This window comes from Ricinus communis, chromosome 6 (genome assembly GCF_019578655.1).
Source record: "Ricinus communis isolate WT05 ecotype wild-type chromosome 6, ASM1957865v1, whole genome shotgun sequence".
NCBI lineage: Eukaryota > Viridiplantae > Streptophyta > Magnoliopsida > Malpighiales > Euphorbiaceae > Ricinus > Ricinus communis.
In genome coordinates, this window is record NC_063261.1 from 10,599,485 (window position 1) to 10,623,336 (window position 23,852).

At 34.2% G+C, this 23,852-nt stretch overlaps 1 non-coding gene across 1 annotated transcript; it reads left to right on the forward strand.

Annotated features, from left to right (window-relative positions):
• Positions 1–7,617: 7,617 nt before the first annotated feature.
• LOC112533820 lies at positions 7,618–7,724 on the forward strand. Its single transcript, XR_003078175.1, has one exon. It is a non-coding gene; the product is annotated as a small nucleolar RNA R71 (small nucleolar RNA).
• The last annotated feature ends 16,128 nt before the right edge of the window (positions 7,725–23,852 follow it).

The following is a 23,852-nucleotide window of genomic DNA, read 5'->3' on the forward strand; positions in this document are numbered from 1 at the left end:
AAAGAACCAAGTTTGGAAGATGATATGAATGATGATGCTTGGAGAACCCTCAGGTTGTCACCATAGTTGATTGCTCTATGAGCCTTAAGAGACGATGATGGAGTTAAATCAAAGATTGGTTGAGGATCCAGTGCTGGATAATGTTTTAAAAAGCTTCTATTAAGGTTTCCTAATGTCAGTTCTTTCTTAGTGCCTATATCTCTATGTGTGTTTTTCTGAAAGTGTATCGATTGCTAAGTTTTGTTAAGAATCGATTCCTTACTAACACTTCCTTCTTCCTCCCCTAAGAGTTAATGATGCATTTATAGAAATAAAGTTTAGAAAACCTAGGAATAGAATGATAGACTTAAGTTTTTCTAGGGAATATCTCTGATAAAATCAAACAAAATCCCATCTTTATCAATAAAAGTCTTGTAGAAAATCATTTTGGACGTAAAAGTGCCAAAGAACGACTTTGAATCAAAAAAACCACGAGTCGACACTGTATAGAGCCGGTCGACTCTGTGAAGAGCTTATTAGGCTCTATAATGAGACGACTGGCTCTACACAGAGCTGATTCACTATAAATAGGGAAAAGTTCGTGAAAAGTTTGTAATTAGTCCCCGAACTTGCAAAATTCATTATTTTAACCCTCAAGGTCATTCTTCTTGACAATTAAATCCAAATTGATTTCAAAAATGTGATTTTGATCAGATTTACCTCAATCCTAACCTCAGAGTCGCCTGTCCTTCATCCTTTGAGACCCGAGAAGGCAGTAATTTTTACTATAGTATTTTTCATAATTCCCTCGATATCTAAATCTCGAAATGGATGCTGACACCAGTAATACCTTAAAATATTTTAAGTCGAGACCCCAAGTAGCTTCTCAAGTTAAAATTGTTCTTGGGGAACTGATAATATTTTAATATGAGATCCCCAAGTAAAACTGTTTCTTAGCGCTCTAAGTTTGTCTATCGAGTCTCCCAAGTTAACCTCTAATATTTTAATATGAGATCTCCATGTAAAACTAGTTATTGGCACTCTAATTTTGTCTATCAAATTCCCCAAGTTGACCAATAATATTTTAATTCAGGAGCCCCAAGTAAATTGAGTTCTTGGGAATCCAGTAATTTTTTAAAATATTTTAATTCGGGAGCCCAAGTTAATTGAGTTCCCGGGGATCCAAATGCCAAAGTTGAATATGTTCTTGAAAATCTAGTAACTTTTTTTGAAATATTTTGATTCGGGAGCCCTAAGTTGGAAATGTTCTTGAGGATCCAGTGTTCGAAGTTTAAAATGTTCTTGGGAATCGATAAAATTTTATATAGGATCTCATAATAATTTTTTAATTGGGGATCCAAATTTCCAATTTTAAGATCCCAAAGATAGACTTTTACTTTGGGCTCCAAAATAAAATTATTATAGTTCCCAAAGTAAAAATTAATCTTTTACCATAATTTCTTAACGCCTCAAGAGCAAATAATTTCCATACATATCATGCTACATCCTAAAATTTCTTTAGCAATTTAAATATAATTACTCACACATACCCAACAAAAAACACATGAAATAGGAAAAGAAGGTAAAAGAAATACCTTTTTAAATCTTTTTCTCTGATATACTTTGAGATGTTTGTCTTTGCAGGCGTGTCTACCTCCCAGTACCAAGATCTAGACTTTATTCAATATGCATATATAAACTCGCAAGTACACGAATCGTAATTTATAGTATAAAGAGTTATCGTTCCCTCAAGGATTGTATATTGAATACTAATTTTCAATAAAGGTAATTAAGAAAATAAATCTAAATAATTAAAACTAAAAGCAAATCAAATAATTAAAGCTTAGAGCTTAGGCTTAATTTCACTATTACAAAATAATCATGAACACTTATATTATTAAACACCATAATTAACTGTACTAAATTACCTAAAGACTCTCTCGAGCTCAGCTAAGCATGTTAAGATTAACGTTTAATATACTCTCATGATTAAGAAGTTAATCAAAACTCATTAAGCTCCTTAACAATTATTTTACTCCTGAAGAGCTCGCCTAGTCTCGTGGTTAACTGATTTAATGAATCTTAAGCTAGTAAATTTCCTTAACTCTCGTTGGTTAACCTACCCATAAACATGCAATCAAGCTGGATAAGAATGAAAATATAAACTAACCACAACTTATAGAATTAATTGAAAATAAAATTAATAAAAAAACATGTTAATCAAATCATGGAATAGCTACTTCTATCCTAAACTTTAAAAGAAGTTTAGCCATAAATAATTGTGGCAATAATCACAAACATAATTAAAGAATTAAAGATGAAGATACTATAGAAGAAGCTCTCGAATCTTGTGTGATCTCTTCAATCTCTGTTGAGTACTTGTTTTCTTATCCAACAAGAATTCATGGAATGATTCTTTATGTTCCTTGAGTTCACGAGTCCATCTTGAATAAGAAATCTTTTTTCGACACAGCCATAGCTTCTTTTCCAGTATGGCCTCAACATAGTCGTGTCTCTGAAATCTTCTATTCCAGTGGATGGTGGCAGAACAATGCCCATGTCATGGCCATGACACTCTAATCCTTGATGTTTTAGCATTCTTAAACAAATATATCTACAAAAAGAAAAACACTAATTAACACTAAGATAAAACTCCTAATTAGACTAAGATTAAACTAGAAACAATAAAATCTTATTTTAAAACTTTAGACAAAAACATTACTAATTAAACTAAAATTCTAACTAAGTAATAATATTTATTTATCCAAAATTTATTAAAAGTCAACTCAAATATACATAATAATTACATACATTAAATTCTCTCACACTAAAGCTTTGCTTGTCCTTAAGCAAAAATAAAATTTAAGAACTTAAGAACTAGCTCATCTGCAACCAAATACTTATAACTTCTAAGATATGCAAATCGAACATCAAGATTGAAAATTTCTTACTGAAGAAGATAATTAGACAAAAATACATCATGTATGAATAATTTACTAATCAGACCCAATCACATAACTCTTTGAAATCTTATGAACACAAGTGTTATCCCTTGGAACCAAGAAGGGAGATTGAATTGGTGACCTCAAATTGCAGAAGTATGAGGCTTTAGGTAAAAACACAAAAGATTAAGGAAAAGATAAAAAGTTTAAGGGTTAGAGAAGTCAACACAAGGGATTTATAGTGGTTCGGGAACAAACCTCCCTACATCCACTCCTCAAGATCACACTTGAGTATTTCACTATAATCACTTTGATTACAACCTTGGGTGTTACAAGTTCACCCATAACTTGGTGTTTTCAAGGCTCACACTAAATCTCTTTCCTTAGTGTATCAAACTCTCACTATGTCCCTTAACCCTTGAGTATTAATGGTTACTCAACAACCAATTCCTTATGTTTTTAATACCTAGGCTACACAACAACCCTTTTTAAGTCTTAGTTGAATAAAGATTTCAACTTAATACACTTTCAAAGAAAGAAAATGAGTGTAAGAAGTTGAGAAGTGAATTTGTAAGAGTTTTGGTATATCTAACACACACACTTGATTATTGTGTCTTTGAGAGGGGTATTTATACTTATACCAACTCCTTAGAGATGTTATAATGGAGCCAAAACTCCTACAATGCAATATTTGATAACTTGGAAAAAATTGCCAAAAGTCATAGATAGCACCCCCGCGCTTGCTAAGCGAGCTCGCACTTTCTAAAAAGAGACGTTGAAACTCCAACGGCTCCAACCACGTGGCACTGATAGGGTGACTATCGTCTCAACAGTTACTGACATTATATTAATTACAAAAATTGCCCCTGCGCCACAATAGCGCCCGCGAGCTTGCCTTGACCGCGCCCAGAAGCACTACCGTGCTTCTCATCACACTATCGTTTACTAGAAATTGTCTCAACACCTAACGTGAGGCGCCCTCGCGCTTCTTGGAGCTTTGACACTTTGACTGTCAAGTGTCATGAGATGGTTGGGCTTTTGTCAAGTGGACTTTTCAACATCTTGTAACCTTTTAACCTTATGAAAAGTGCCCTCGTGCCTTTGGAGCGACCTCGCGCTTTTGAGGTAAATTTACAAGATTTACTTCAAGGTTAATGAATATTTAGGATAGGCTTGGTTCCTTTGATGCTCTATCATATACACTCAGTCATGGTGTTAGTGATAATTAATTTGGTTGTTGGAATCCAAATAGAGATCAATTGCACTTTAGGTCAACAACAAGTCTAGAAAAAATGTACTAAGTCAATAATTTCTTGGAAAAATAAAAACCTCTTGGTTGTGAATGCGTTTTTATTCTTCGTAACATCTTTTTTTTTCTTTGCTTTTGCTTTGGTAAACCCTTTTTCTCCTTTTCTCTTGCTTAAGAGCGAGTGCGTTTTACAGTAAATCTCATTTTGAATTCTTAGAAAACAAAAATAGGCAAGTGTGTTTTACACTCCTTCTTGCCCTCATTATGTTCTAAAATCATGCTCAAACTCAATATCTAGGTTTATGCTTAGGTTATAACAACTGAAATTTTACATAACGATTATGTTCAACCATCCTAATAAATAAATTAATTTGATAATTTAATCAAAATTGCATACTTATATGTTATTCTTCCTCTTATTGCAATTGAGCATCAACTTTGCACAAAAATCAAATAAAAGAAAATTAAGGATAAACTTTTACTAAAGATTTAGAAAAATCAATTTGAAAGTTAATGAAAATTGCACATCCTAATTGGATTCAAATGTAAAGTCAAGAAGGTACCCTCCTCCACACTTATCATTGGCATTATCCTCAATCACAAGAATAAAAGCAAGAAACAAAAATAATAAAAACAAAAATAAATAATAATACTAATAATAAAAGAAAAATTAAAAAGTATAATAAAATATTGTAGAAAAGAAAATAAATACTATCCTGAATATTTTGGTTTGTCGTCACCCATGCAAGGTCAAATTGTTGTGCTTTGTCCTTATGAGCAGTCGTCTTTGTTTGAGCCATTGCAAATTGGAGAGAAAAATAACAAAAGTAAATTGGGTTCGTGACATGGCCATGTCACAATAGTGTTAGAATATGTGATGAGATTTGAGAAAAGAATTGGCGGTGAAACACGACCATATTGAGGCCGTGCATCAAGCCATGTTAGGTACTGGGCAAAAAGTAAGGAACTAGGACATGACCATGTTGCGATCGTGTGTGAAGGCATGCTGCCCACTAGAATTTCAATCAAGTTTGGACAATTTATGACACGACCATGTTGTAGCACGTGTGATGGTCTATATGAAACATCAAATTTGATCGTTTTAAACACGGTTGGAGCATGCCCATGCTGAAGAGCGTGTTGCCTACTGAAGAATATGCTTATTATGTCATGGTCTGTCACATGGCCAATGTCGCCTTTCGAAAAAACACATGAGATAAAGCGTAACTTGAAACAGAACTAATGACATGGCCATGCGGCTAGGCATATCGAGCTCCCAAACTTGCTTTTTTCAACTTTTTGCTCCCCTTTCTTCATGCATGATGATCTTAAGTGAAAAATATTAAAAAACTAATTCAAATAAGAGAGAAAAAAATCAAAAAAAATTAAAGAAAAATAAAAGAAATAAAATATTGGATTGCCTCCCAATTATTGCTAATTTAAGGTCATTAGCTTGACCAAACTACTACTATCTTAATCGGCATTATTGAGTGTGCAAGAGACACTCTTTAGGCTATCCTTCCCTGTGTGATAGAGCTTAAGGTGATGTCCATTGACTTTGAATGTTTCATTTGCCTTGTCCGAGAGTTTAACAGCTCCATGCGGAAAAAATTGCTTAATTTTGAAGGGTCCAAACCATCTTAACTTGAGTCTTCCTGGAAAGAGCTAAAGTCCTAGATTGAAAAGAAGCATTAAATCCCGTTCTTTAAGCCCTTTCTTTTGTAGATGCTTATCATGTGATTGCTTAGTTCTTTCTTTGTGGATCCTTGCATTTTCATAGGAATCCATCCTATACTCCTCAAGTTCATTAAGTTGGGGAGGTCACTTACCTCCCGCCTCTTGATCGATGTTATCTTCTTTTGCATCATGGACTAAACATACTTTAGGTGGATCACTAGTGAGTTGTTGCTCAAACACTCCTAGTACACAACTCTCTCTCACATCCACTCTAAAGCACGACCCCATTGTTGTGGTTTGCTTTGCAATTTTAAAAATGTCAAACCACTTTATTATATCCTATTTCGAGCAAGATCTTTCCTTTTTTAACATTTATAATTGCGCTCGATGTTGCTAGGAAAGGACGTTCCAAAATGATTGGAATTTAAAAATCCTCCTCTATCTCTAAGATGATGAAATCTCTTAGCACAAAGTAATCTCCAACTTTTACATGAACATCTTCTAAAATTCTTTTCGGATAGATAATGGATCTATCTGCTAATTATAATGACACTGTCATAGGTTGAGGTCCAGCAAAGAAAGAGGCATTATACTTACACTTGCACCTGAGTCACATAAAGATCTACCTATAAACTCATTCCTAATGGTATAAGGGATAGTGATACTCCTGGGGTCCGTAAGTTCTTGTGGAAGCTTATTTTGAATCACTACGCTGCACTCCTCATTAATTAGAATGGGTTCGAAGTCCTCCCACTTTTGCTTGTGTGAAATGATACCTTTGAGGAACTTTGCATAAGCGGGCATTAAATTGATCATATCTAAAATTGGTATGTTGAGCTTAAGTTGTTGGAACATCTTTGTGAACTTCCCAAATTGCTTGTTTAGCTTTGATTTTTGCTGCCTTTGAGGGAAGGGTAATGGTGGAGTCTTTATAGACACTTCTTCCTTGTTCTCATTCTTTTTTTTAACCTCCTCAGTATGCTTTTCCTCTTCTCTTGTGTCCTTTACAGCCTCTTCATCATCCTTAATGATTTCCACCTCAAGTAACTTCTTCCCATTCCAATTTGTCTCGATCTTGATGCTAGGATGAAAGTTTCAACATCTTGGTGTGAGCATAAAGTTGTTTCATCTGAGATGTTAAATTTCTAATAGCTTCCTTTTGCTCCTTTTAATCTTTAAAACTTATCCATCATGCTTTCAAGGTTAGATTTGCTCTCATGTTATTGATGGAAAGCATTCTTTTGTTAGAAATTGGGTGGTGGATGGTTGAATCCTTGGTTGGTGTTTTGCATTCCTTGATTAAACCATGAAAAATTAGGGTGATTTCAACATCCCGAATTGTATGTATTAGAGTAAAGATTCCCATGTTCTCTTTGATAGTTACTCAAGGAATTAAGTTGCTCAATTGAGGCTCCTCAAGAGTTAAAATCCCATTGACATTCCATCATTGAATGTCCTCCTCCATAATAGTTAGATAAATAAATTGACATTGGATTAGGTGCCTTAGCTGTAGCTTTTAACTTTTTTGTAAGCATATCAATATTTGCATTTAGAAGGTTCCAACAATCCACTTTATGCATTCGTACGACTTTCTTTGGTGCACTTTTTTCTCCTTGCCATCGATAGTTATTAGATTCCATAGTCTCTAATAAATTGTATGCATCATCGGGTGTTTTACTCATAAATGATCCTTGAGCTGTAGCATCTATGGTGATCCTCATTGGTTTAATAAGTCCTTGATAGAACGTCTGAATGAGCAGCCATTTAGGGACTCGATAATATGGTCATTGACGCTGTAAGTCCTTGAACCGCTCCCATGCCTCATACAAAGATTTACCATGGTGTTGAGTGAAACTTGCAATCTTTTGTCTAAATTTTACTGTCTTGCCCGGTGGAAGATATTTATCCAAAAATGCCTTTGCAACAAAGCCCAAGAAGTAATCGATTGCAGTGCTAGAGAATGCAAACACAACTTAGCTTTATCCCTACCTTAAAGAAAAAAGGAATAGCCTGAGCTTCACTACATCTGCATTAGCCCCATTCATTTAGAATGTATCATATATCTCTGAAAATTGAGCTAAATGGGCATTAAGATCTTCACTTGATAGACCGACAAATTGAAATTATGAAACCATTTGAATGATTGCTGGTTTGATCTTAAAGTTATTAGCCTCTATGTTGGGTTTCACAATGTTGTTTTGAGTGCGTCCAGGATTAGCCATCGTGTACTCTTGAAGAGCACGATTCCTTGCTTGTTGTGTTGCTTGATCTTCAACCATAATTTGCTTGTCTTTCTCACACTTTTCTTTTCGGTTCTTCTTACAAGATTTCTCAATTTTAGAGTTGATGTTTTTCTAAGTTTCTCCTCAAGGTTGAGTGTTTATAAACTAGCAAAAGCCAGAAAAACCAATAGACAAAGCAAGTAAATAATAAAAAAGTACCAATTGTAAGAAAAGTAAAAATTAAATCAATATCAATATTGCCAATCTCTGGCAACAGTGCAAGAACTTGTTATGCTTCAAAATCTGCAAGTGCACGAATCATGAACTATAGTGTAAAGAATATCGTGCCCTCAAGGATTGTATATTGAATACTAATTTTCTTACATATCGTCTTAGCTAGCAAATAGAATAAAGGTAATTAGGCAAATAAATCTAAACAATTAAAACTAAAATAAAATCGAATAATTAAAGCTTAGAGCATAGGCTTAGTTTCACTACTCCAATCTAATTATGAATACTTAGATTGTTAAACACCATGATTTTAGTTAAGGGTAATTGTTCTAGAATACCTAAAAACTCTAACAAGCTCAATTAAGTATGTTAAGATTAAAGTTTAACCTACTCCCATGACTAAGAAGTTAACAAAACTCATTAAGCTCTTTAACATTAAGCTAGTAAATTTCTCTAACTCTCATTGGTTAATCTACCCATACACATGTAATCAAGCCGGCCAAGAAGGAAAATATAAAATAAACACAACTCATATAATTAATTGAAAATCAAATTAATAAAAGAAAAACATGCTTAATCAAATCATGGAATAGATACTCTTATCCTAAACTCTAAAAGAAGTTTAGCCACACATAATTATGGCAATAATCACAAATATAATTAAAGAATTAAAGATGAAGAAAAAACTATGGAAGAAGCTTTATGTTTATTGAGTACTTCTTTTCTTGTCCAACAGGAATTCTTTGAATGATTCTTTATGTTCCATTATATAGGTTAGGGTTGAATAAGAACCTCATTGCTCTTGATTCTCGAGTTCATCTTGAATATGAAATCTTTTGTCTTTCGACACAGCCATGTCATGCCCGTGTCATGTAGCTTCTTTTTCAGCATGGGCTCAACACAACCGTGTCTCTGAAATCTTTTATTCCAACGGATGGCATAGGCACAAGCATGCCCATGTCATGACCCTGACGCTCTAATCCTTGATGTTTTAGAATTCTTAAACAAATATACCTATAAAAAGGAAATCACTAATTAGTATTAAAATAGAACTCCTTATTAAATAAAAATTAAACTAGAAACAATAAAATCTTAATTAAAACTCTAAACTAAAATATCTATAATTAAATTATAATTCTAACCAACTAATAATATTTATTTATCTAAAATTCATTAAAAATCAATTCAAATATATGTAAAAATCATTGATAGAGGAAAAGGGTTCAGTTTAAACCGAATTGGACCTCTCTTGGTTTGGTTTAATAAGATCATCGAGAGAAGGAAAGTCTAAGTCTGGTGGTGGGCCTCAGATAGTAGTGGAGGCGAGGAGCAAACAAGTGGTTGAGTCTAACAGCATCTAGTAGCTTGGCATAGAACGACAGTGAGGCTACTGTAAGCACCCGAATTTTAAATTTAGATATCGAGAAAATTAGGAAAACTCGATGATGAAAATTGTTGTTTCTTCTGAGTCTCATGGAGGTGTAAAAGGTCAGAGTCTCAGTTAGAGTTGCACCTGATTGAGCCAAAAAAGTTATTTTAGGAATCTTATCTGAAAATTGAGAAAGGAACAGTCAAAATTGATTGGAATAGTCAGGAATGGGTCAAAATTGATTGAAATGTCAAAATTGGGAACTATATCGAAAAAATTTCAGCTCCTGCCAGCTCGTATAGCGAATTGGCTCTTCATACAGCCAATGGGCTCTACACAGAGCCGATTGGCTATAAACTGAGTTTTCACGAGTAACTTTTTATTATTTTAGAATTTTAAACACCCATAAATATCATATTTAACTTTTAAAGGGATTTTGTTGATTTTTATTGATATTATCTAAGTTTTTAAAAGCTTTAAATTATATCGATAAGAGGATGGGAATTATTGGATATTATCTCAATTTTAAAATTAAAACTCTATATTTATCGCTTGAGAAGCAAATTTGATAAAGCCATCAATTATCTTTAATTATTCCTTTAATTATCGATAATTAATTTGGTCCTGATCCCTGCTCCTAGGGTTTCCCTACCTTCTTCTAAAAATAGAAAAGGAGACCTTAGGCTCATGGGGGTTGGCAACTAGTGGAAAGCTTTTGGAAAAAACACTAGAACATATTGTGATTTTGAGGAAACCTAAACACTCTGGATCACAATAATCCCTACCATGTCTTTGAACATACATCTCCACCTCCTCTTGAGATTCGAGAGACTGCTCAAAATGGTGATAACCTAAGAGTTTCAATCACAATCATCTCATCATGTTTACTTTCCTTTGTTATTATTATTATTTTTGTTGTTTGATATAGTTTGATAGTTTTCACATGATTTAATTAGATCTGATATGTTTTATTTTGAATAGATTTGTATGATTAAATTTGAGATATGTACTCTTATGATGATTGATAGAATTGCATGTTTATGGTTTAATTAGGTTTTTGCCATGATATGTGGATATGAAGACTATCTTTTATTCATATTTTAGGCTAAGCTACCATATCTAATTAATGAATCTTGCCACTCTATTCTTCTAATTATCCATATGTTTAGGGATTGTCGGTTTTCGTTATTTTTATTACTTCTATGAATATTCCAAGAATTTATTGGCTTATCTTATTTGTTTTAATTTGCTTGCTAAGCACTCTTGACTTTTATGCATTTGTATGATTTTTGAGGTTTATGGAGTTGAAAATATATGAAATCGAGCAAAATTGTCAGAACTAATCGAACCTCACCCGAATAGTTATAGAGCTAATTGACTAAGCTCCACAATCAATTGACTACATGAGAAGCCTACAACTAATCGACTATTCACCTCTTCGAAAGACCAATTTCACCTGTTTTTGCAGATTTTTTTGCCCTTTAGTTTATTTTTAGCTGATTTTTCGTCAATAGTTATAGGAGGGATGTAACTTTTATCAGCATTTTCTTTTCTTTTCTTTATTTTGCACTATGTAAAATAGTAGATAATATCTTATTGTCACTGTGATTGCTAACTAAAATCAACCCATATAGACAGTAGGCTAAAAAATTGACTATTACATGTAATCAATATTCTATTAGGCTAAAAAGATGGTAAATTAGGCTAAATCATTAAAACTGAATTAGATTTAGGTAGGCTTTGCCACGTTTAATAATAATCAGACCCATCTAGACTAAGAATTAAAATAGGCCTCTTGCATGCAAAAAGTAGCCCAATTAGGTCAAGGGATGGTAAGCTTGGACTGAACTAATAAAATTGAGCTCGAATAAGTGGGCTTATTGTACGAAATATGAATATTCCATTAGATTAATAAAAGGTAAGGATGGGCTGGACTTGATAAAACCAGGCTAAAAATAGGCAAACATTTACCATGTTGTTATCTCAACTAGGTATCTATTTGCTTGTTATTTGAGGTATTTTTTTTAATAAGAGTTTAAAGCCTAGATTTTGAAAGGCTTTGGCTTATAACATGTAGGCTTGTTTTTATACTTGAAAATACCACCTTGTTTGTTTACTACTTTGAGAGCTTTTGGCATGCACGTTAAATTTTTACTATCCCTTGTTTGTAGTAGAACCAAGACCAAAAATCCTAAGAAGAGAGACTGACCTTGAACCTTGTAGGGTAGTATTAAGGTTGGAAAGAATGATTCTATATATCATGTGTAAAATTGTCCTTGATTGTTTGCTAACCTATATATTGTGCATCTCACGTGCATCATGCATCTCATGTATCATACTAACTCTCTGTTTTGAAGCCATACAGATTCACCTTTGGTTTGGAAGAGACAAGAGAGCGGTAGGCAAGAAAGGGTTCCTCTTTCATTGAAGATCAGATTGATACTAGAGTACATAGAAAGACCAAGAATCCAGTCATCTGTAGTTGAAACTGAGACTAAAATGGCTTATGAATAAGACGTCGAGACATTTAAGACTGCTATCATTAATGACCTTAGAAAAGTGATTCGGGAAGAGCCCAGCAACTTTTGGCTGGGATGACTGCAAACCAAGCTGCTCCAACTGCACCCACATCACTTAATCCTTATGTTGTCGTGAATCCCATTATTGATGTTGTTGTTGAAATAGTTGTCACTACTGCTGATAATACCAACGCTACTGCTAGAAGAGCCGCCTAGAGACTTTTGGAACTTTGATGAGTTTATATTAAACAAGGCCAAGAAGGAAACTACTCTTGCTGCTAATAAAGCGGTAAATGGCTTGAGTGCGAGATTGGATAAGATGCAGTGAATGTTAGAAGTTAAGGGTTTGGATACGACCTATGATATTGACGAGTTGGTCCTGACTGAGGAAGAGAAGCTACTTCAAAGTTCAGAATGCCCGAGATGAATAAGTTTAATAGGACTGGAGATCCAAAGGTCCACTTGAAGCAGTTTGCTGCATATGGGAACTACTCAACCTAGCAAATCCCATATTATATAGCTGTTTGTATTGTCCTTATAAGGACTTGCTGTGAACTGGTACCATAGTTTAGAAAGATCTGGTAAGGCTGAGTGGAGAGATTTGTGTAACTCTTTTATTATAATACATATCTTGAAGTTTCTATCAGAAATCTAGAGTCCACTAAGCAAAAACCTAATGAGTCATTTTCTAAAATTTCAAACTAGATGGAGGAATAAGGCTGGACTGATAAAAAACAAGCCTTCTAAACAAGGACCAAGTTCGCATATTGGTCCAAAATGTGCCTCTGTCTTGGGTTGAGAGGCTTTAGATGATGAAACCTAAGACGTTCATGGACTTGTACATTGATAGGCTGTAAGTCAAGAAAATAGAGTATGATAAAAGAAAGAACGTCAAAATTAGAGGTAGAGGGAATTACCAAGCTGGAAGGAGCAGAAATGTTGATGTGAATGTTATGCAGCAATTGAGAAGGTTTTCCAACTTCAAGCAATCTCTCTCAAAGATCTTTGAGAGGCTGATGCAAAATGACTTATTACAGCCTACCATCCCAAAGAACCCACCTAACCCTAACTCACACGGATACAAACCAAACACCTTCTGTGAATATCACTAGGTCATAGGCCCCCATACTGGCAATTGCATCCATCTCAAACATGAGATTAAAGACCTGATTGAAGCTAAAAAATTTACCAACCCAGATTAACCAAGCACCAAAAGAAAGATCCCATTCCAAACAAAAAAGATCTTCTTCAAAAGCTTCATTCTGCTTTTATTTTTTCAAAGTTTGACATGAAGTCAGGATTTTAGCAAATCCAGATTCATCCTAAAGATCGATACAAAACTGCATTTACAGTCTCATTTGGCCAGTACGAATGGAATGTAATGCCCTTCGGATTAAAAAATGCTCCTTCTGAATTTCAAAAAATTATGAACGACATTTTTAATCCTTATTCAAAGTTTTGCATTGTCTGTATAGATGATGTGTTGATATTTTCAAATTCTCTAGAGCAACATTTCAAACATTTGGAGACATTTTTCTATGTTGTTAAGAAAAATGGTCTAGTAGTTTCAAATTCTAAGATATCTTTATTCCAAATAAAAATTAGATTTCTTGGACACTTTATCTTCCGGGGAACCATCACCCCAATTAAAAGGTCTCTAGCCTTTACTTCAAAATTTCTAGACAAAATTTTGGAAAAAACTCAATTGCAAAGGTTCCTTGGCAGTTTAAATTATGTCATGGATTTTTATCCAAATTTGAATTGTCTAGCAAAACCCCTCCATGATAGATTAAAGAAAAACCCCCATGCATGGACTGATGAGCATACAAAGATTGTCCAAAGCATTAAAAAGTAAGTTTCTGAAATACCATGCTTACACCTAGCTGATCCATCTGCATTCAAAATTGTTGAAACTGATGCATCAAATTTAGGATATGGTGGAATTCTTAAGCAAGTTCAAAACAACAAAGAATGCATTGTCCAGTTTACTTCTGCACACTGGAATGATACACAAAAAAATTATTCAACTATCAAAAAAGAAATTCTTTCGATAGTTTTGTGCATTTCAAAATTTCAAAGCGACCTTTTAAATCAAAAATTTCTTTTAAGGATTGATTGTAAATCCACCAAAGAAGTTTTAGAAACAGATGTTCAAAATATAGCTTCAAAACAGATTTTTACAAGATGGCAAGCCATTCTTTCTGTTTTTGATTTTGAAATTGAATACATAAGAGGAGATTCGAATTCAATTCCAGACTTTCTAACCAGAGAGTTCCTTCAAAAACAGGAGTGAAAATGCCAAGAAAATCGAGAGCAATAGACAAAGAAGAAAAGTCGACAGCAAATTCAAAACCTGTTCAAAGTCCAAAAAAGGAGATTTTACCCTCCTCTTCAAAGCTTATCAGAACCTGGACCGAGATCATCCAGGAAGAAATTGACAAAAGCAAAGAAGATCCGACCCAACAGCAATTACAAATTCAGGAGTGGCTTGCACAGTAAAATCCTGAATTTCTGAAAAGGGTAGAAGAATATTCAAAGTAAATGGTAGAACTTTACCCCGAAGTCTCTCCAAAGACATCCTCCTCTTCCAACAAAGGTAAAGGTATACTTTCTATCCCTTTTTCAAAACCTGAGATAGAAATTTTCCCTCAAAACCTATCTCAGAGCTCTCAAAGTATTTCAAAGCCTAACTCTCAAGAAATAGTTTTGTCACAAACAAAACTTTTCAAAACCAATGAGTATATAGAAAAGCAAAATTTTCAAAGCATTTTAACTATTGAGGAAGGATAATGTACAGAAAGCCTCTCAAAACTAATTTCCAAAATTTTCCCTCTAGGATGGTACTTCAAACCCTGGAATATATCAAAGCCTCAATCTTACTACCAGTCTATCCTTGAGGTAACTGGTTCTGCAAAGTTCAAACACTTTAAAAAGCATAAAGACCATAAAGACCCTGCATATTCCACATGCACCATCCAAAGAATCCTCCACCCTTCAGATTGGGGAATGGATTTACATTCACCAAGATCTTTTCCAACTTCCCTCCAAAGAACCTACCCATCAAGCCTTAAACACTTCCTTCAACTTTTGGGATTACCAACAAGCTTGGTTTAATACCTTTCTTCTTCAAAACGAAGGACAAAGCCATTCTTGGCTTTTCTATTTCGACACAAGCACAATCCAAACTTCAAAAATACCATATTGGTTTAAACAATAGTGGAATTTTTATGGCAATGTTCTTGAGACCATAATTCCAGAAGTTCTACCTCTGTTTAATCTATTCAAAGCCCACTATAAGCCAAACAAAATAGAAAGATGTTTTCCCCCTTTACTTCTATTTTGTTCAAACTTTTTTCTCCCCTAGGTATGTGTATGGTATTTCCATTTCAACCAAGCAGCAGATGGAGAGATCATCCTTGCTCGAAGATTCAAAGTTAAATGGTGGGATAAATTTAACCACCAAGAAAAATTATCTCTAAAGATGGTACAAAGTTTCTTTCAAAGAATAGCTTCTTACCACCTCCGAAAGAACAGACCACTTTCCTGGCACAGAAGTCCTTCATTATTCCAAAGCTAGCGGCGGCTTAAGCAGAAGAAGATTTCTTATAATTAATCAAACAATTGTCGGAAACCGCCTCTTCCAAAGGAAAATCTAAAGCTTCATCTTCCTCTTCTAGCACCAGCTCAGCAACAATAGATCTAGATGGTGACTCGAATGAAAATGATTGTTTTGAGATATTCAAGCCCATCAAATAACATCTTTGTAAAGCCCTTGGGTTGAAAACCAGAAATGGCAACCCAAAATATTTTTGTAATGGGCCAAATGCCCAATAAAAAAAAAGTCATTTAAAAGAAAAGAAAGAAGACAAAAGACTCTGCACCTTTACTTTTTTAAAGTAAAAGATTCCTCACCTCTGAAGCGTGGCAGACAACTTCTGCAAAAGTCATGGAGCCTCTCACTCCATTATCAAAAGCATCCAAAAGACGTGGAGCCTCTCACTCCACTATGAAGAGCATCCAAAGCTTCAATTATGAGGCTTGAAGGCTGAAGACCTCTATAAATAAAGGAGTTTTCCAAAGAAGAAAACAGACTGAAAAATAACAAGAAACTCTTGTATTCTTCAAGTCATACCATTAGAAATATAGTGAGAAAAGAGAGTGTGAGAGTGATAGTGAGTGAGAAACCACCTTCCTCTTGTATTCAACTACTCTTGTAAGTTATATTTCTTTTGTTTAAAGCTTTCATTTTAAAGTTTGTATATTTGTTCATCCATTAATAAAATTTATCATCTTATCTTCCATTTTTATTTAAGATTTAACAAGTGTATGCTCTATGCTTGCCTCATCTAAGGATCCTGCATAACGAAACTTATTAGTTTCTCTCTCTCCCTATATTTGGTATATATATATATATATATATATATATATATATATATATATATATATATCTTACGAGATATTATTATTGAAAGAGTTTTGATGGTTTGGATGTGACTCAAATGGATGAAATTCTCTATATTGATGACATTCGAACAATAGTGTGAGTTCGCATACGAGATATCATAATAGAACTTGAAGTTCAGATGTGGTAGTTGTGAGTGCCTAGTGTCATGATTTTAATTAATGGAATACGTGAAAATCTAGATGAATGATATGTGTGTGTTTATGATTGTCTATTGATGTGTTTGGACTCAAGTTTTGCTAAATAGAAAATATTTTAAAAATAATCTTATTCAACTATTTTTGAACATGATTTTATAAGGGCATATGTTTTGAATTTTTAAAGTCAAAAGTTTTTAATAAAATGACCTGTTTGTAATTGTTTACAACTCAGATTTAGAACATTTAAGAAAATGTGTGGTGATCATATGAGTTTGATGGATCATGATGTGCTCCTGTATTATTACAACATTGTGGTATATTGATGGCGAGTATGGAGACTCTCCACTGTGTGATATGATTTGTATGGAAGTTGGACGGGTGGTCTAGAGAGAGACAAGCCTCCTCTACATATTGTGATGAGTTTGAAATCATGTTTTGATACAATGGGACCTTGGTGGATCTCAAATGAGATTATGATTATAAGCATAGTTTTGAGAATGAAGCCGAGGCTTGAGATTTTAAAAATTTGATTTTTTTATAGGGTAAAATGAAATTTTCTTGATTTTTGTACGATGTGTTGTTTGTATTACCTAGCTTAAGATTACTAGGTAAGTAAGGATTAATTTCTTAATTGGTGGGTAATTATGAGTGAAGGTTGTGGTTTGAGGGAAAGTCAACGATGTGATAAGTGGTAGCAAGTCTTTAGTTTTGAGATTAATTTTGAGATTATTTTGTATTAGAAGTTTTAAGGACAAAACTTATTTAAGGTGAGAAGATTGTAACACCCAAAAAATTTGAGTTTCTTGGATCTAGTGACACGTGTTGGTTTGGCGGATTTAAAGGAGAAATTTATTGGAAATCTTTAATAATTTGAAACTTTGGCTCATGAATTTTATGGTATTAAAATTAATTTGGTGATAGTTATTATTATAATTTAATATTTGGGATTAAGAAGAATTAATATCCAAGTCATTAATGTGTTAATTATAAATTATTAGAGTAATGAAATTGAGGAGTTATTAGTACAAAAAAACTCTAATAGTTTTATTATAATTAGAGGTGTAGAAAGAATCAAAGTTTTAGGAAGCAAGAATTTAAGGACTAATTATGATATTTTCCCTCCTTACCCATTTTTATATACACACTCCTATCTTTCCTCCTCATTCTCTTTACTTCCTTTCCTCTTCTTTTCCTCTCTAAGATTCTCTACACCTCTCCATATATATGTAAACCCAAAAACTCTAGTAAATCAAAATCTTCCTCATTCTTTAAATCAATTAATATTAAAATCAGCATCACCATCTTCTAACTCTCTTTCTAGAGTTACATCAAACACTTAGGTGTTAAGAATTATTGATGTTATTCAAGGATTGAGGAGTTTCTTTAAAGACCAAGCTTGAGTCAAGTGTTTAGAGGTGTTAGGATACAAATTTCGGGTCAACCAACATCTTGGATCAAGAGACTCCCATTTCCCCTATCAAATCCTCACTTTCTCTCTCCTCGGTCAATGTTAGTGTCTTAACCATTTAAATTAGGGATTTTGGGTTTTGATGTGAATGTAGTGTGATTATTGAGTTGACTTTGTGGATTAAATGGATGATTTAGTAGTTTATATATTGTTTTTGTGATATGGAATGGTTATTTATTGAATCTATATGATTATGTTTGAAGATTGTGTGTTGGGTATTACATCCATTTGAAATAGGTCAATTAATGTGCTATAGCACGGTTTCTTGATAATTCGAGTTTTAATGGCATTAATTTGCATGATTTGGCATATTAATTACATGAATATTAAGTTAATTTGGGTTGGGTGTTGTTAGAAATCATTGGATTTGAGTTTGATATGTTGAATATGTGAAAAATCCCTAAAACTCATATTTTCTGGGTTTATGCATTGACTTAGCAGGTTCCCTTATGTATTTGACCCAGTCCATGCAGTCCTATGATGGAGTTTCTGCCTAGCAACTTGGACCCGGTTGGTTTTTCTTTGAAAAAAAAAACTTGGACTGTGTTAGCTCTACAATAGGCTGGACAGTCAACTTTGTTAATTCTTATCTCGAGTTCCAAAGCTCGTTAATGGTTGGTTTATGGATATTTTATTTGTATGATAGTATAAAATTTATATGGTTAAAGTTCTAGAGCGATCCAACGATTCGATCTCTAGAAAATGCCCTCGGCCTAAGGGCTGCCCGAGTGAGTTTGTCTTGTGTAAACAACCCTTTTTGTTGAGCCTGATCTTAGGCTTTACAATTCCAAATAAGGTGAACCTATGGAAACTTTGATTGATCCTCTAAAATTTTTTACTTTTGAGGAAGACCTTATTCTATTGTTTTATTAGTCAATTCAAGTGATACATTTTCATGCTTAATTTGTCCTAAGTGTCAATTTGTAGATAATTAAGTAAATTAGTAGCTTAAATGGATAATTGCTTGAGTAAATTATATTATTGATGCTATATGATTAATAAATGATATAGGTGATGATATATTGATGGTGAATGTTTTTCTGGTAAATAACTTGGAGTATTTTTATAATGAATCATATGTGATTGATTGATTATATGCTTACAAATATGTATGAATTTATTGTGATGAAGTTGGTATGTTGATATGAAGATGTATGATGTGTGTTTGTGATCTTGCTTGTGGGTTAGGAATAAATTCGGAATTGTAATTCCCTTCTAAAAGTGTGGTTTGGATTAGATGTTGAGAGTCAACGATCGCCTGGGGAGTCGAGTTGACGATGCACGCTTAAGTCGAGGCTCTTTGAGGATTGAAAGGTAGAATTGATTCTAAGTTCTGCACATCAATCAAGGTGAGTAATATGATATATATGCTTGTGTGATAGTCTCCTAACCCCTTTGCAATTCAAGCTTATTGTGTGCGCTGGAAAAGTAGGCATGTAATGTAGTTTTGAGTAGGTGAAATGGATGGTGTGATTATACAATATGCATTTGCATGACGTGATTGAGTTAGAACGACCTAGCCAAATAGGAAATCATTAAAGAATGTGTATACTAGTATGATTGAAAACTTAAGAATGTGTGAGGTACGTTAATAAAGATAATTGAGTTCGTCATGGTTGGAAGGTTGGGCACCAAACCTCGAAGGGTGACGGGTGCCTCCAAATGTGATAGGAGGTACCGCAGGGTTAGGCATCAAGCCTTAAAAGGTGAAGGGAACCTGTTGGTGAACCACATGAGGTAACCAGAGGGTCGGGCACCGAGCTTTAAGAGTGACAGGTGCCTTTGGCAGTAAATCCTCGATTTAATGTTTAAAAAGTGGTAAGAGCATCTTATGCATTAAGCATTACGAGATTTGGTATTAATGTGTTTATATAAATATATAGACGATATATTGCATGAATGTATGATCCACTAATACTAAATTATATATGTTATATTCTTCACTCAGTGAGGTCTAACTCCCCTTTATTATTTTTTACAAGTTAGATAATAGTTGGATGTGAAGCGATGCTATAGTCTTTCCTTGTGGCATTCGCTATCAAGTTAATATATTATTTGTAGATGTAAATTATCTTAGATTCTGCAATACTAAATCTTGTGGTGTACTATAATTTTCTAATGGATAATGTTAAAGTTGTATAATACAAATGTATGAAATTGTGAAGTGAATAATTACAATTTGGTTGAAGTATAAATTAAGTGAATTAGTATTTTGGGATTGAGGAATGTAGTGTCGAACAATTTTTAATGAGTTGGATAATAAGTAATTTGGCATTAATTGAACCAATTGGGAATTATGGCCTCCTAAAACCTAAGGGTTTAGTTGAATTGTGATTTAGTGATATGAGAATTCAATTTAGAAGGCATGTTTTTTAGGCTTGTTATGGCCATCGGTAGCCACGTGCATCTCCTGTATCCTAACGCCAGTTCGGCCTAAGATTTGGATCGTGGCAAACCATCGGGAAATTTGATTATAAGGTCCTCTATTCTAAACCACCTTCAGTTGATATTCAGATTAAAGACATTGTATCAGGTGGTTGGGTTCAGATGATGATGAGTAGCTAATTGAAGACTCTTGTATCATGGAGGTATGGAATCAAAGGGAAAAGAAGTCGGTTATGGCTATTGATATCTCGTATAATTTTGGGGATGAATGAGAACTTCAAAATGGTAATGCCAAGAACATCTGGGGGGACAATGATTCTGACAAAGAGACTAGTCAAGACACTAAGAAAAGTAGAAAGGGCTTACAAGACTTGAAGCAAGTAGGGAAGAGTTCAGAGGAAGAAGGTTTGAAAGATGACAAGCTATTGGAAATATAGGAATTGCTGATGCACTCACAAGATCATAAAAAGGCTTTGATTAAAGCCCTATAAAACATTACAATAAGTACAACAGCTATAGTTGAAGAGATAATTTAGAAGGTAACTGAAAAGACCACTAAGATGATTACTTTCTCGAATAAAGACTTGCCACTAGAGGGAAAGGATCTCAACAAGGCCTCTACATCTCTGTTGAAGTGAAGGGGAAGAGGACTCCCTGTGTGATAGAGGATGATGGATAAGCCACTAATGTTTTTCCTTTTCGTATCCTTCCTAAACTAGGGATGATTGCGAAAGATCTGAAAGCTTCAGACATGGTCACAAGAGCTTATGATGAGACCAAAAGAAATATGGAAGGGACATTCTCGGTTTTAGTGAAGACGGGTCCTAGGTTGAGTTAATCGGTTTTAGTACTGAGGGTAATAAAGTTGTCACAACCATCCTAGAAGCTACTAAAGAACTCAATGCCTCAACGGAGATTCGAAGTGGTTGTGCTTTATAGATTACATAGATCTTAAAGTGGCTGAAATGTTTAAGAGGATGGACTTCATGCCTGGAATAGGGTTGGAAAACGATCAATAGAGAGTTGTAGAGCTACTAAATTTCAAGGGACAGATGGCTAAGTATGACCAGTGTATATAGAAGATGAAAATGAAGGCAAACCAAAGGGTAAATCTTTGAATGAGTTCTTTGTTAAGGAATATAAGCCCTATTCTATTGAGCCTGAACCAATTACTATTCTTGGGACTTAAGGGCCTAGTTTTGAGATCTTCAAGAATCTGATCATCGACAAGATGGTTGACCTCAATATCAAGGACGTTAAAGCGAATATCATTGCTAAGATCAAAGAGTTGAAGTTGGAAGAGGTCATCAACTTGACACGATTTCTTCCAGGGAATCCCAAGCGAAAAATACACATTATTCCTTCTTTTCTATCGAATCGATCATATTCACTACCTACATTCCATAAAATTGTGCAACATAAATAAGAACTAATAAATAAACCGGCGATCCTATAGAAAGACATCACGATCCCTTATGGAAAAAAGATTATTTGCTGAGACAGAAATAAAGATATCAAATTTCTGCCAAGATAACTGGAAATTCCAACCAATAAAAGTCCCAATGAATCTAAAAAAGTATAAAGGCCCAACAGAAATTACTTGTTTTGTGAGACCCTGCTATAAGTTCTATCCATATATGTTCTGATCACCAACTCATACTAGATCCAGTTGTTTTTTAGTTGCATTAGTTGAGGAAAATATTTTTGATGTCTTTTATGAGGAAACTGATGTAATAATGCCCAAACTTTATAAGAACAATGATGTTTTTGCTTTTAAGATCAATGATATTAATTCTGATTTTGCTTACTTATATGATGTCTTTTCTTATGGTAGTGTGCATTTCAATGATCATTACATGTGCATATTTGACATTAACTCTACACAACTCGATTTATTTCATTTAGGCACAAATGACAATCCAAGGAATATTTCTATCGCTCATGATATAACTCTTGAAGAAAGAGAAAAATTTGAGAGAATATTAAATAAGAGAAAATTAGTATTTGCTTGGTCATACAATGACATGCCAAGAGCTAGATAGGAAAATAGCAGAGCACTACATCCCTATATATCCGCACATCAAGCCTGTGAACAAAAAATGAGAAGGTTGAGACTAGAATGGGCAGAAAAATTAGAAAGAAAGGATAAAAAATTCAGAATATGTGTGGATTATAAGGACTTGAAGAAGGCTTGCCCAAAAGACGATTTTCCACTACCTAACATCGATGTAATTAGTTGATAGTGCAACTTCGAATGCAATGTACTCCTTCACGAATGGGTTTTCAGGATATAACCAAATTTATGATGGTCGTTATGGACAAGCTCAAGATAGTATTCATCACAGAATAGGGGACTTATTGCTACAAGGTAATGACTTTAAGATTGAAGAATGCATGAGTAACTGATTATAGAGCAGCCACCACCTTGTTTCATGAAATAATGCATAAGGAGGTTGAGGTTTATATAGACGACATGATGGTTAGTTCAAAAATAAGAGGAGGATATATCCAAGCTTTAGATAGGTTTCTTAGGCCAGTAGAGCAGTATAATCTAAGGTTGAATTCTAGGAATAGTATGTTCGGGGTGACATTAGAGAAGCTGTTGGGACACATTATAAGTCAGCGAGGAATCAAGATCAATCCGGACAAGGTCAAAGCAATTCAGGAAATGCTATCACCAAAGATATTGAAAGAAGTCAGTGGATTTTAGGACATCTACAGTACATCAGTCGGTTCATCTCTAAGCTTACAAAGGTATGTGATTTAATTTTCAAGCTCTTGAGGAAACACCAGCCTATTGTGTAGGACGAACAGTGTTCGAAAGCCTTTGACAAGATCAAAGAATACATGATGAACCCACCTATATTAAAGCCACCTATGGATGGAAAGCTTTGATCATTTATTTAGCTCTAGAGGAGGATGCAATGAGGGCAATGGTAGCATAATATGGGCCTAATGACATAGAGCACACGGTTTATTATCTCAGCAAGAAGTTGCTACCTTATGAGTCAAAATACAATCTTGTAGCTACAAGGAAGCTGAGACACTACTTTCAGTCTTATAAGGTTCAAGCGATCTTGAAAATTGACCCACTTACTTATTTGAAGCTTCGTCCCTCAAGGGTAGGTTGGCTAGATGATTAGTACTCTTAACAAATCACGATATAGAGTACGCCACGAAGAAGGTGGTCAAGGGAAGAGCGATAGTAG